General features: G+C 43.2%; 1 pseudogene; it reads left to right on the top strand.

The window, feature by feature from the left end:
• Positions 1-11,259: 11,259 nt before the first annotated feature.
• LOC101843939 lies at positions 11,260-12,346 on the top strand (annotated as a pseudogene).
• The last annotated feature ends 403 nt before the right edge of the window (positions 12,347-12,749 follow it).

Below are 12,749 nucleotides of genomic sequence, written 5' to 3'. Positions count from 1 at the left end.
CATGCTGAAGTCATAGTCGCTGCTAAGACTGTTTTCAGAAGTCTGAGTGTTGGTGTTTCAAGGCAGGAAGAAAGTCTGTGTTCCTGTGCCTTGTACAGAGCTACGGACACAAACAGAAAATGGCTTACCTGTGAATAAGTGGTTGGTGCTGCAGCTCAGCTGGCCCAGAGGCTGATAGGACACCACATAGGGCTTGCTTTTCTCATCTCTGGATTCCACTGTCCTCACAGTTGGGATTTTTCTCTCCCTCTACGGAAAGATTTCCAGTATCTCAGGAATAAAGAGCTATTCCTGAGCCACTCTCAACAAAAGTTCTCCCACTCGAAGAATCCACAGTAATCAGAGCTCTTTGCTTTGATCAAAAGCTCCAGACTTTTCAACAGCCCAGGCTGGATTGTGTGCCCAGTTGTGATCCAATCACATTGACTAGAGATATACCTCCCTTCAGCTGTTCAGGTCTAGGTAATTTGCCTATCCTTGGGGCATAGTCACAGACCAAACAAACCACACGAATTTAACGATATTGTGTCACAAAGGAAAATTCAAAGGGCCATTTCCAGGAGTTCAAAGCAAGAATTACAAGCAGGTGATGGAAAAGATAGCCAGCAGTAACCTTGGACTGATGAGACCCTCATCCTTGGATCTTGCTCAGTTTGAAGTCACAGAAAGGGAACGGGAGCTCTATTATTGCACTTGGAGAATACTTACCATCGAGAGAACACATGATATTTTCCTTCTCCAATCACTTTTATAAGTTGTAGCAAGGGACTTTCCTGCTTTTCAGATGGGAAACTTAATGTGCCATGAACTTCTGGTCATAAACCTAAGAACCAAAAGCTCTCTTTGGGGCCCATTAGAAATCATCTCCAAACTTCACACTGTGGTTTTTAATGCAATTGTGTTGTACTGAAGCTGTCTTTGCAGGCAGTGTTTAAACACGTAGGTTACCTTGGATTAACAAAGGTATTGTGTACTCAGCTGATTGGCTTAACCAGAGTCATGAATACTTGCTCTGTCTTGCACTAAAGAATGGACTGAGGGAAAACAGTCAGGGACACACACAAAACAACATCCACAAAAATGTGACAAAGACGAACAAAGTATCTCGGAGAGACAGGTCTTGAATATGACCATTCTCCTATATTTTGCCAATACTGTTTTTTTTTTCTGGGAAGCCACAGAATCAGAACTATGACTTTTGGACCCTGCAAATATTATTGCCATGCGTGGGAGGTGGTTAGCTTGTCCCAACAAAGACAAGGAACATGAGGCGCAGTCACACAGTCTTTCCTTAGGTACATGCCCCTTCCAATCTTTGTATCAGGCCAGAGTCTGGGTTTTTGTTTGTTTACTTGCTTTGTCTTGCTTTTAATTAATGTGGGGTTTCAGAAAGTAATTTATTGTTGAATTTTTCAATTCAAACTGAGAAAATCCAGCCCTGATGTGATGCAGGCATATTCATGACTTTCAAGAAAGGGATACATTTTCTTTTATAACATAATTCATCATTGATTCTTTAGGAATTTCACAGGATGAACCCCCATCCCACTCATCTCCAAGTCCCCCCATATCTGCCCCTCACCCCTGTAGCATCCCCCCAAAATAAACCACCCCCAAAATTAATTTAAAACAAACAACAAAAAGAATCTCCGGGTGTTGGTGGCACACGCCTTTAATCCCAGCACTCGGGAGGCAGAGGCAGGCAGATCTCTGTGAGTTCGAGGCCAGGCTGGACCGACAACCTCCAAAACAGAGAAACCCTGTCTCGTAAAACCAAAAAAAAAAAAAAAAAAAAAAAAAAAGAATCTCAATCCTCTGTCTTTCCCACTCTTCCAACACCTCTTCATTGTCCTAGTGATATTGGGAACTGTGGTGTATCAGGCAGTATATCCTTTTGTCCAATCAGCCCCACACACAAATGTTCATTGCAAAGAGTCATTGGTCTGGTTCAAGGTTTCTGGCCTCGGTCACACCATCATCACTGGACCCTCATCAAAACGCCTCTCAGATATCCTGCTGTTGCCCTGACCCATGGAGATCCTGCAGCTATCATTCCACAGGACCAGGAAAGGGACACTTTTCCCCTCACAATGCTAGTGAGTGTATGTGCATTTGTGTGTGTGTGTGTGTGTGTGTGTGTGTGTGTGTGTGTTATGCAATGCATTGTGGGGGGGAAGTGCCTGGGCACATGAGGACACCAGAGGAAGGCACTGGGTGCAGCACTCTTTGTCTTATCCTTTTGAGGCAAGGTCTCTTGAACCTGGCACTCACATTTTCTCATTAGTCTGGCAACCAGTAAAGCCTATCAGTCCTTCAGTTTCTGCTTCCCACAGTGCTGGGGTTACATGTGCTTAAGGATGCTCCCTTCTTGATACATGGGTCCTGGGGTCTCTCTAGCCTCCCTTAATGCTATTCTGAATTGGGTTTTTAATGCAAAATATAATTTTTCCTTATAGGTATCACATATGGAACAAAGAAACTAGTGCTTTGCCACAGCCTATATCGTTTCTCTTTCTCCCTCCTTGGCTTACTCTTTCTCCAGCTTTTACATCTTGGCATAAATGATAGGACATATTTTTTTCAAAATTAAATATTAGAAATTAAACATAAACAAAAGTAAACAAAATTACCGTGTAACTTACCCAACCCATTTCAAGCTCTGTATATTGAGAGAAATGGAAACATATGTCCAAGAAAAACCTTACATGTGACTATTCATAGCAAAGCTATTCATGATAGCCAAAAGGAGTGAGCTATTTAATGGGAAAGCACAATATGGTTTAAGGTAAAATGCTAATCAACCATGAAAAGGAAGCATGCATGGCCTACTAGTCCACAATAAGAAGGAAACAAAGAATTACTGGTATAAACTGAAAATCCATCTAAAAACATTATATGAAGAAGTCACTGTAAAAGATCACATGTTTTATGAGACTGACGTAATACCTACTGCGCTATCAAGGCTCTTTGATCACATATTTTATAATTCCATTCATATGTGTAAGTCTACAGAGACAGGAGAGGTATGAATGGTCGCACATAGCTGGAGGCAGAAATACAGGTTAACTGCAAATAAGTATAAGAAAAGAAATGTTTTGAAATTGAATTACAGCAATAGTTACATATACAACTTTATCAATTTAATAAAAATAATTGAATTGAATAATAATGGTAGTGATAAAGTTAGGCTTTTCTTAAGCCTAAAATTAAAGGAAATGCCCATGTTAGACTTTCCTTAATTTTTCTGTTTCACATTTATTCATTCTGTGTGGGGAGGGGCATGCTGTGATCTCAGGACAACTCATGTGAGCTGCTACTCTTCTCTTTTGTGTGGGCTCCATGGATGGAACTGGGGTCACCAAGTTTGAAGCAAGTACCTTTTCCCACCGAAACATCTCCCTACCCCAACTTTTGCTACTATAGGAAGTCTCATGTATCTTAAAGTACTTGAAATTGGTCTCACACCTCTATCTATGCCATTAGCCAAAATGATCTTGGATGGGTCACTTGTTCTCCCTAAGACAAAAGGGGACAGGTACATTCATAACAGCTTATTTGACACTAATTTCAAACATTATACTATTTGAATTCTTCCTTTGTTTCTCAATATATGTTTTTATTTAAATTAGAAACATGCATGCTTCAATGTCAATCCCAGTTCCCTCTCCCACTCCTCCTCCCTTGTCCCTCCACCAGCTCCCCCTAACCCAATCCCTACACGATTCCCCATGGAGGGTGAGGAGATCCTCCATGGGGAGATCTCCGGAGTCTGTCATTTCATCCAGGGCAGGACCTAGGCCCTTCCCCATGTGTCCAGGCTGAGAGAGTATCCCTACATGTGGGGTGGACTCCCAAAGTCCATTTGCATGCCACGGTAAACACTGATCTACTACCCAAGGCCCCAGAGATTGCTGAGGCCTCCTCACTGGCACTACATTCAGGGAGTCTGGATCAGTCCCCTGCTGGCCTCTCAGTCATCAGTCTGGGGTTCAAGAGCTCCCCCTTGTCCAGTCAGCTGTCTTTGACAGTGATTTCATCCCATCAATGAGAAAAGCCATGACTGCCATAGCCAAGGAAGAGAATTACAATTGCCCACAAAGGGACAAGTGAAAAGATTTTAAGATGTACATGCATGAACACTGAAATAGCATCTGGCCCTGAAAGACAGAGTATGAGTACAGCAGGTAAAGGGGCTTGCTGCCAATCAGACAGTCTTTATTTGATCCTTAGAACACACAGCTGAAGGGAGAGAACCACCTCCTGCAAGCTGTTCTTTGACCGCCACATTCACACTATGACATCCACACATGCATGCATGCACACACGTGCACATGCGCACACACACATACATACACACAAATGAATAAGTACAAAAAATTAAGCAGAGTATCTTGCTGGACACATACATCTAGACCTAGACACTCAGAAGGCTAAGATGGGGGAAGGCTTGAACCTAAGAGTGGTGGTGAGGTGTTATTAAAAAAAAAGAGACAGGAAATAATGACACGTGTGAAATGTGGATAAAAATAAAATACTCCAGGGACAGTCAGACTTGTGGGGTCTACAAACAGCTCAGGAAAGTAGAGAGCATAAGGAAGGTAATCTGTACCATACAGCCATGTTCCCCCCTTGGGATACCGAGAGAAGTAGGTTGCCCTGGTATGCCTGGGTGAGCAGAGCACCCCTGTGGCATTCAAGCAAGAAGGAGAGAGATATGTAACTCATGAAAAGGAAGAGGATCATGTGACTCTGGAAGCAGAGAAAGAGAAGCAGATATGGGGTGGTTCCATTTTATAGCAGTGACAGAAATGAATCCAAAGGGATAGACAACTAAACAAATGGGATTAATAACTGGATGGGTACACAAGGAAGGAGAAAGGACATAGAAATCAGTGGAACCGGTAAGTCTAGGTTAGGTGATGATGGGACCAGGAAAGGAAGGAGGTGAGAAACACAGTGAGTCCTCTGAGTTGTTTGTGGGGTGAACAGTGAAGATGGTCAGCAGAGAGTTGGACATGCTCACCTGAAGTGCTGGTGCTCTCCCTACACCTGCTGGTTAGGAGGACTAAAGAAGGCAATAAGTGTAGAACCCTGACCTGGGAAGGTATTCAGCGAATGTTAGAGGAAACAGCCCCACACCTACATCCTTCATCCTTCACGTATCTCAGGCAGAGCGTGTCAAGAAACTGCCTGTCTTAGTTACTGTTTGTTTTATCCCCCCTTTTATTGGAAACAGTTTTTTTTCCCTCTCATGATGTAGCTTGACTGTGGTTACCCCCCCACTACTCCTCTGAGTTCCTCCCCCAATTCCCTCTCATGTGGATCCACCCCCTTTCTATCTCTCATTAGAAAAAAAACAGGCTTCTATAGGATAATAATAAAATAAAATCTGATAAAACAAAGACTATCATATTGGAATTCGCCAAATCATAAAAACGGAAGAAATAAAACTCAAGAGAAGGCAAAATAAATAGAGACGCACTCATTTGCATACTCAGGATCCTATAAAAACATCTAAACTGGAAGCCCAGAGAACATGAAGGGTAAAAAGAGAGAAGAATAGATATGCTTTTCATTTAAAACTGGTTATCAATTGGAGATTGCTTCTGGATTAGGGGTAGGGCATATGTCCATCTGGTGCAGACCCAGCCCTGTGCACGCTGCCTCAGTCTATGTGAGTTCATGTGTGTGTTGGTCATGCTGATTTAGAGGGTCTTGTGTTCTTGATATCCTCCATCTCCTCTGGCTCTTACACTCTTCTCCACTTCCTCTTCCAAGGGGTTCTCTGAACCCTAAGGGGAGGAATTTGATGAAAACATCCCATTTAGGGGTTGAGTATCCCAAAGTCTCCTACTCTCTGCATAATGTCTAGCTGTGTGTCTCTGTATTTGCTCCCATCTGCTGCAAGAAGAGGCATCTCTGATGATGGTGGAACAAGGCAGTGATCTGTGAGTACAGCAGAATGTCATTAGAAGTAATCTTATTGTTACTTCCCTAGGACCCTGGCTATCTAGTCTCTGTGTTTTGGTCACCTACGCAATGCTGGATATGGGTTCCATCTCATGGAGTGGGCCTTAAGTCAAATCAGAGATTCACTGGTGACTTTGTGCCACACATTGCATTCCATGTCTTTCAGGCAGAACACCATTGTAATCAAAGGGTATGTAACTGGGTTGGCATTTGTGTTTCTCCTTCTGTAGTATGCAAAGTGCCTTCCTCTACCAAAGACACTAGAAGATAGACATGAAGACTCTATGTAGGCACCAGCTCGACTTCTCCATGTTCAATGAGTTGTGTTGATATATGTGTTCTATTGCTGTGAAGAGACACCATGATCAAGGTACCTCTTGTGAAATGAAGCATTTAACTGGAGACTTGCTTATAGAGGTTAGTCAGTTATCATCATGGTGGGAAGTAGACGGTCTTGACACTGGAGCTTTATGTCCTGATCCCCAGGCAGCAAGCAGAAAGAGGGACACTCTAGTGTGGTCTTTTGAGATCTCAAAGGTAACTCACTCTCTGTGACACACCTCCTCCAACAAGGACACACCTCCTAATCCTTCCAAATAGTTCATCAGCTAGGGACTAGGAATGCAAATATATGAGCATTCTTATTCAAACCACCACGCTGGTCATTATCCCTGTCTTGTATCAGCCTATTTGGTAGAAGGCAAAGTAATAAATATAGGTGTCTCTAACACAGCCTTTAATGCCAGCTAAAGCTTAAATGGAAGGAAGATCTAGGGATAAGAAACACTGGTTCTAGGGGCTGAAGAGATGCTTCAGAGTTGAAGAGTACTTGCTGTTCTCACAAAGGATCTGAGTTCAATTCCCAGGACCAATGTTGGGATGCTCAGAACACCTGTATCTCCAGTTCCATGGGATCCAATGTCTTGTCTGTCTTCCAAGGGCACTTATGCAGATATGTGCAAATACACTCAGTGAAATATATGCATAAATAAAAAAATCTTTTCTTAAGTGTTTGTATTGATGTAGAAGATATAGGTTCCTTTGGCCAGTCGATATTTCTAATTGAGTAAACCTCATTATAAGGGACACAGGCTCAGCCAGAGTTTATCTTGTCTCCTTTTTTAAAGGAGAATGAGTTTAGAAACACATGATGAGCTTGGCAAGATTTCCAAAGGGAGTATTTAAAGTACTCAAAAAGCAAACTGCAGTTAATCACTTTCAAACACTCCAGAAGCTGGTTTGAATCCAGCTGCTATGTGAATTGTAGACTGTTTCTCTTTAATAAAGAAGTCTCAAGGTAGAACAGAGAATCATTGTGTAGCCTTATTATATTTTCCAGAAATGATGAAACTATTTACTTTCAAACATTTCATCTTTTCTACCTTATTCTAATTTTCATTGGCTGTTTTCTATAGAGGAGTTGGAACAACAAAAGTTATTTTAAAATATTTTTTAATGTAGTGTGTATTTTTATGTGTACATGTGGTCATGAGTGGAAATCTGTGTACCACATGCCTGCAAGTGTCCCCAGAGTCCTGAAGAGGGTGCCAGATCCTCTGGACCTGGAGTTATAGGTGGTTATGAGCAGCCAACATGGGTGCTGGGAATAGAATTTCAGTCTTCTGCAAGAACAACAAGTGCTCTTAACCACTAAGGCATCTCTCTAACCTCACAATAAAGGTTTGGAAGGATCATAGCCTCTGTAGCTTTTCCAACACCGTCCATCCCTGTCACAACAGGGTTGGACCTCAAACACTCCATGTCTCTAAACAGTTCATCTTCAGATGCTTCCAGTTCAATTCATGTAGGTGTTTTCACTTTTGAAATTCTAGACCTGGCTCTGTCACCACATGCCTAGACCTCTGCAATAGCTCCTTCCCTAGTTTCCTGAATACTACCCAAGCCCTTCTAAAACACCTCCTGACAGCTGCAAGCAGGATTTACCCAGAACAAAGGCTATCCTGTGGAGGCAGGTGGAATGGACTTATCTGTAATCTTTCCCAGGTTCACTGTCTTCATCTGCTAAAGAAGATCATACCAGTGACTGGCCCTGAGGTCTGAGGTCAGTGAGAGCTGAATGCCTTCTGACATGCCTACAAAATAGCAACTGGTAATCAATAATAAGCATAGCAATTGTCACCAGTTGGCATGTCCACCAGCCACCATGCAGGGCAATCTCACCCCATTTATTATAAACATACACCTGTTTACTAGACAACAATTGTCCACCTGTTTATATAAGTAAAATAGAAAAGGTGACTTCATGCCGCGCCCCCTGCACAGCCTGTATCCAAGAATGTGGCATGGGTGTCGGGATTGATGACACAGAGACCAGTCGGTTGCGTTAAGAAAACTTTATGCTCCCCAAGAAGGCTCAAGAGAACTTCCCAAGAAACGCTTCCCTCCAGAAAAACTTCCGCCACACACACATACACACACATACACACACACAGACACACACACACACACACACACACAGACACACACACACACACACACACACCCTTCCTCCTCCTGGCTGGTAGTTATATCCCTGACACCAGATTCGGCAGTGGCAGCAGGGGGCAGGAAGAGGGGGCTAGCCATTGGAAAGATCAAAGTCAGGGTGTTTCAGTGAGCGAGCCCTTATCCAGCCCTTATCGGGAACTTATAGCTCTGTTAAACATTTCTTAGGGCACTGGATGGTTTTCAGTAAACATGTTTTCAGTAAACATTGTCTCACAGCTGCCTGCTCCCAGGCTGATGGGGAAGTGGGTCTCCGGCCAAGGTCTGTTGTTCTCACAACTTCAGATCTCATTTTTTTTGTTTTTTTTTTAGACAAGCAACATTGAGTATATACATATATATTATATATATACATATATACAATGAAGTCAATTATATTTAGTAACAGTGAATTACAGACATAAAAAGGATATATGAGGCTGGCGATGTAACTAAGCGGGTAAAATTACTTGCCTGCCTAGCATACAAGAAGTCCTGGCATTGGGTAGTGGTGGCACATGCTTTAATCCCAGCACTTGGAAGGCAGAGACAGGCAGATTTCTGTGAATTCAAGGCTAGCCTGATCTATAAAGCAAGAAACGGTGTTGAATAAGAAGAAGAGAAAGGGGGCGGAGGAGGAGGAGGATAAGCTGCCTCTGCCACCCTGGTTTCAATTCTCAACATCCCATAGACCAGGCATGGTGGCACTCACCAGCAACCCTCAAGGTAGAAGATTGGGAGGCAAAGAGATCAGAAGTTCTAGGTCACTCTTGACTACACAGCAAGTTCCGGGTCAACCTGGGATTATTTGAGACCCTGTCTCAAAGAAACAAACAAAAAGGAAAGAGGACTAAGAGAGGGGGGATGAAAGGAGGAGGAAGTGGGTACAGGTTGATGGATTATTTAATGAATCTTCCCTTAGTAGACTTCCTTTCATATGCCCAATAACATCTTCCCTTAATTTATTCCCCGACAGCCCCGGTGGGTACAAAATGATTTTTAAAGAAATAAACCCCAAACTGAGTGTGATGACGAATGCCTTTTAACCCAGCATGTGGGAGGCAGAGGCAGGCAGCTTTCTGTGAGTTCAAAGCCAGCTTGGTTTACATAGTGAGTTCCAGGCCATCTAGAGCTACATAGTGAGACCCTGTTTCAAAAGAAGAGGAAGGAGGAAGAGGAGAGAGGAGGAGGAGGAGAGAGGAGGAGGTAGAGGTGGTGGTAGTGGTTAAGAAGCATGGAAGTAAGTCTCAACAATAAGTAGGGTTACCTATTAAGTATTGAGAAGAGCACTTTCTCAGAATATAAAGTGAAAATGTAATCCTTAGCTGACTTAACATAATGAAAAGTCAGAAAGTAATGCCACTCATGAAGCCCCATGTAGCATCCTGAAACATAGGTGATGTCCCTGTCCCTTCTTTTCTCTCTGGAGCTGCTCTAATCACTCAGTGCACCTGGAGAGCAGTCATTTGAAAGCACATTCTCTCCCAGCCATGTTTTGCAGGGAAAGCTCATTAGCTCGATATGAGGGAAGTTTTCTCTAAAGTAATGAAAAGAATATTTTAAAATGAAACACCATTTTATTATTTTTAAAGGACCCAGAACTGGAGTTAGAGTTTTAAGAGGGCTCTGAGGACTAAAGAGATGGCGATGGCCCCTTCCCACCTTTCCCTTGTATTTCAAAATAAGCACAATCTTAAGAGAAATGAAAAGAAGACAAGATTTTTTATATAGCATATATTTAATTGCTTTTTGTGTGCAGACACATTTCTACACATGTCCATGAACATGTGCACATGCCCATGTGTGGAGGCCAGAGGTTCATGATGAGTGTCTTCTTCAATTGATGCCCACATTGGGACATCTCTCACTGTACATGGAGCTCAACAATTCAGCTAGACTTGCTGACCAATAAGCCTCAAGGATCCTCCTGCCCTGCCTTGTCAGTGCTGGGACTACAGGAGCACGCTGCTGTGCCTAGCATTTCTTTATATAAGTGCAGAAAATCCAAACTCAGGTCCTTATTCTTGCATAGCAAGCACTTTACCAAACCCACACCCCACCCCTTGTATGTGTGCTGTTTTCCTGTTACCAAAGCACATGTTTAGTCTGCCTGCCAGGGTGCAGGACAATAGGTACCAATATATACATCAAATGAGCCTGGCAGAGAGTGATTCGGCCAGAGTGGAATTTAGAGATCTGTATTCAAATCCCACCTGTTTGACCTTGAGCTAGTGACCTCTCTATAAGCATCCATTACATCATCTGTGGTTGAAAAATGGTTGACGAGGATGTAAGCAAAGTAAACAAAAACATTTTTTGATCTCTAAGTGGTAACTAAATCGCAGTAAACACCTGCTTGCAATGAACTCATTGCTTACACGCAAAAGGTGCCAAAGCAAGGCACTGATGGTTTTCTTAGGTAGACTAACAAGTCACCCTTTAAAATGTTTACTTGCTCGAAATGTGCATAGAATGTTTAGATGAGGGAGAACTTACCAAGAACTCCACAATTTCAGCTCAGCGGACTCTAAGCAAGCTATTGTATCCCACAGTGTGGAGAGAAGGAAAGAAGAGTAAAAGAAAGGAAATGAGATTTACGGACCTAAGGGGAAAAGACAAGAGCATATAACATGGCAGTGGGTGTTAAAGTTTGGGGGGGATAAAGTGCTCTTTGCAGGAGTCTTCCTAATGTCAGCTGGGAGAGCCTACTTTTCTGGAAAAGGCAGGCTTTCAATAACTGCTCAATTACTTCCCATCTTATAATTACAGTGAATGTGATTAAAAGACAAAAGAGAAAGAGCGGGGATGGCTGCCATTGAGACTGGTATGTGGTCCAATTCCACCTGGCACACTGTGTTTGGTGATGGGAAGCCTGTCCTGAAGATTTTCACTAGGCACTAAGCCTATGTGCCAGGCACTGCTCTGAAGTGAGAGCATTTGGCCATTTTTGATCCTGGCTCCCAGGACTGCCTTGAACTCTAAAAAAGGGAAATTGTTGCTATCAATGACAGCTTCATTGACCTCAATTACATGGGTTACATGTCCTATTCTATCCTATCCATGGTAAGTTTCCAAGCACAGCTATGGCTGAGGACAGGAGCCTTGTTACCAACAGGAAGGCCATCTCCATCTTCCAGGAGCGAAATCTGGTCAACATCAGATGGGGTGATGCTGGTGCTGAGTGTGTGGTAGAGTCTCTTGGTGTTGCCACCACCCTGCAGAAGGCCAAAGCCCACTCGAAAGATGGAACAGAAAGGTTCATTATGTCTGCCCTTTCTGCTGATGCCACCATGTTTGTGATGAGTGGGAACCATGAAAAGTATGACAGCTCACTCAAGATTGCCAGGAATGCCCCTTGCACCACCAACTGCTTAGCCTTCGTGGCCAAGATTATCCATGACAACTTTGACACTGTGGAGAGACTCATGATCACAGTCCATACTGTCACTGCCACACAGAAGACTGTGGATGGCCCCTCTGGGAAGCTGTGGTATAATGACCATGAGGATACCCAAGACATCATCCCTACAAGGCTGTTGACAAAGTCAACCCAGAGCTGAATGGGAAGTTCACTGGATGGCCTTCCATACTCCTACTCTCAGTGTGTCCTTCGTGGGTTTGATACGGCGCCTGGAGAAAGCTGTCAACTACAATGGCATCAAGAAGGTGGCAAAATAGGCATAAGGGGCTCACTACAGGGCATCCTGGTTATACTGAGGACCAGGTTGTCTCCTGCAACTTTAACTGCAACACCCACTCCTCTACCTTTGATGCTGTAGCTGACATTGCTCTCAATGACAACTTTGTAAAGCTCATTTCCTGGTATGGGAATGAATATGATGTCAGCAACAGAGTGGTAGACCTCATAGACTACATGGCCTCCCAGGACTAAGAAGTTCTGGACTAGTCAGTCTAGCAAGAACAGAGAGGAAGAGAGAGGTCCTTGACTTCCAATGGGGGCCCATGCCAGCTCACCTGCTGATGCTGAGCATCTGGACCCCACAGCTTCCATCCCCGACACCCAGAAGAAGGCGAGGGGCTTAGGGAACCTTACTGTCTTGAATATCATCATTAAAGTTCATTGCTTTTGCCCTGTCAAAAAAATGAGCCAGTGTTCTTCCAAATGTCATTATTATGGAATGTAAAGAAAGGCTGAGGCACTGATCAAAATTAAAGAAGACAATCACAATGTAATATATGATTTTGGTCTGGATCCTGTACTAAAAAAATTAATAAAAGCCCTTATTGAATCAGTCGACAAAACTGGCATGTGGACAGCTGATTCAATAAAAGTA

Source organism: Mesocricetus auratus, unplaced genomic scaffold (genome assembly GCF_017639785.1).
Source record: "Mesocricetus auratus isolate SY011 unplaced genomic scaffold, BCM_Maur_2.0 Super-Scaffold_100676, whole genome shotgun sequence".
NCBI lineage: Eukaryota > Metazoa > Chordata > Mammalia > Rodentia > Cricetidae > Mesocricetus > Mesocricetus auratus.
This window is presented reverse-complemented; position numbering and strand designations above follow the sequence as displayed.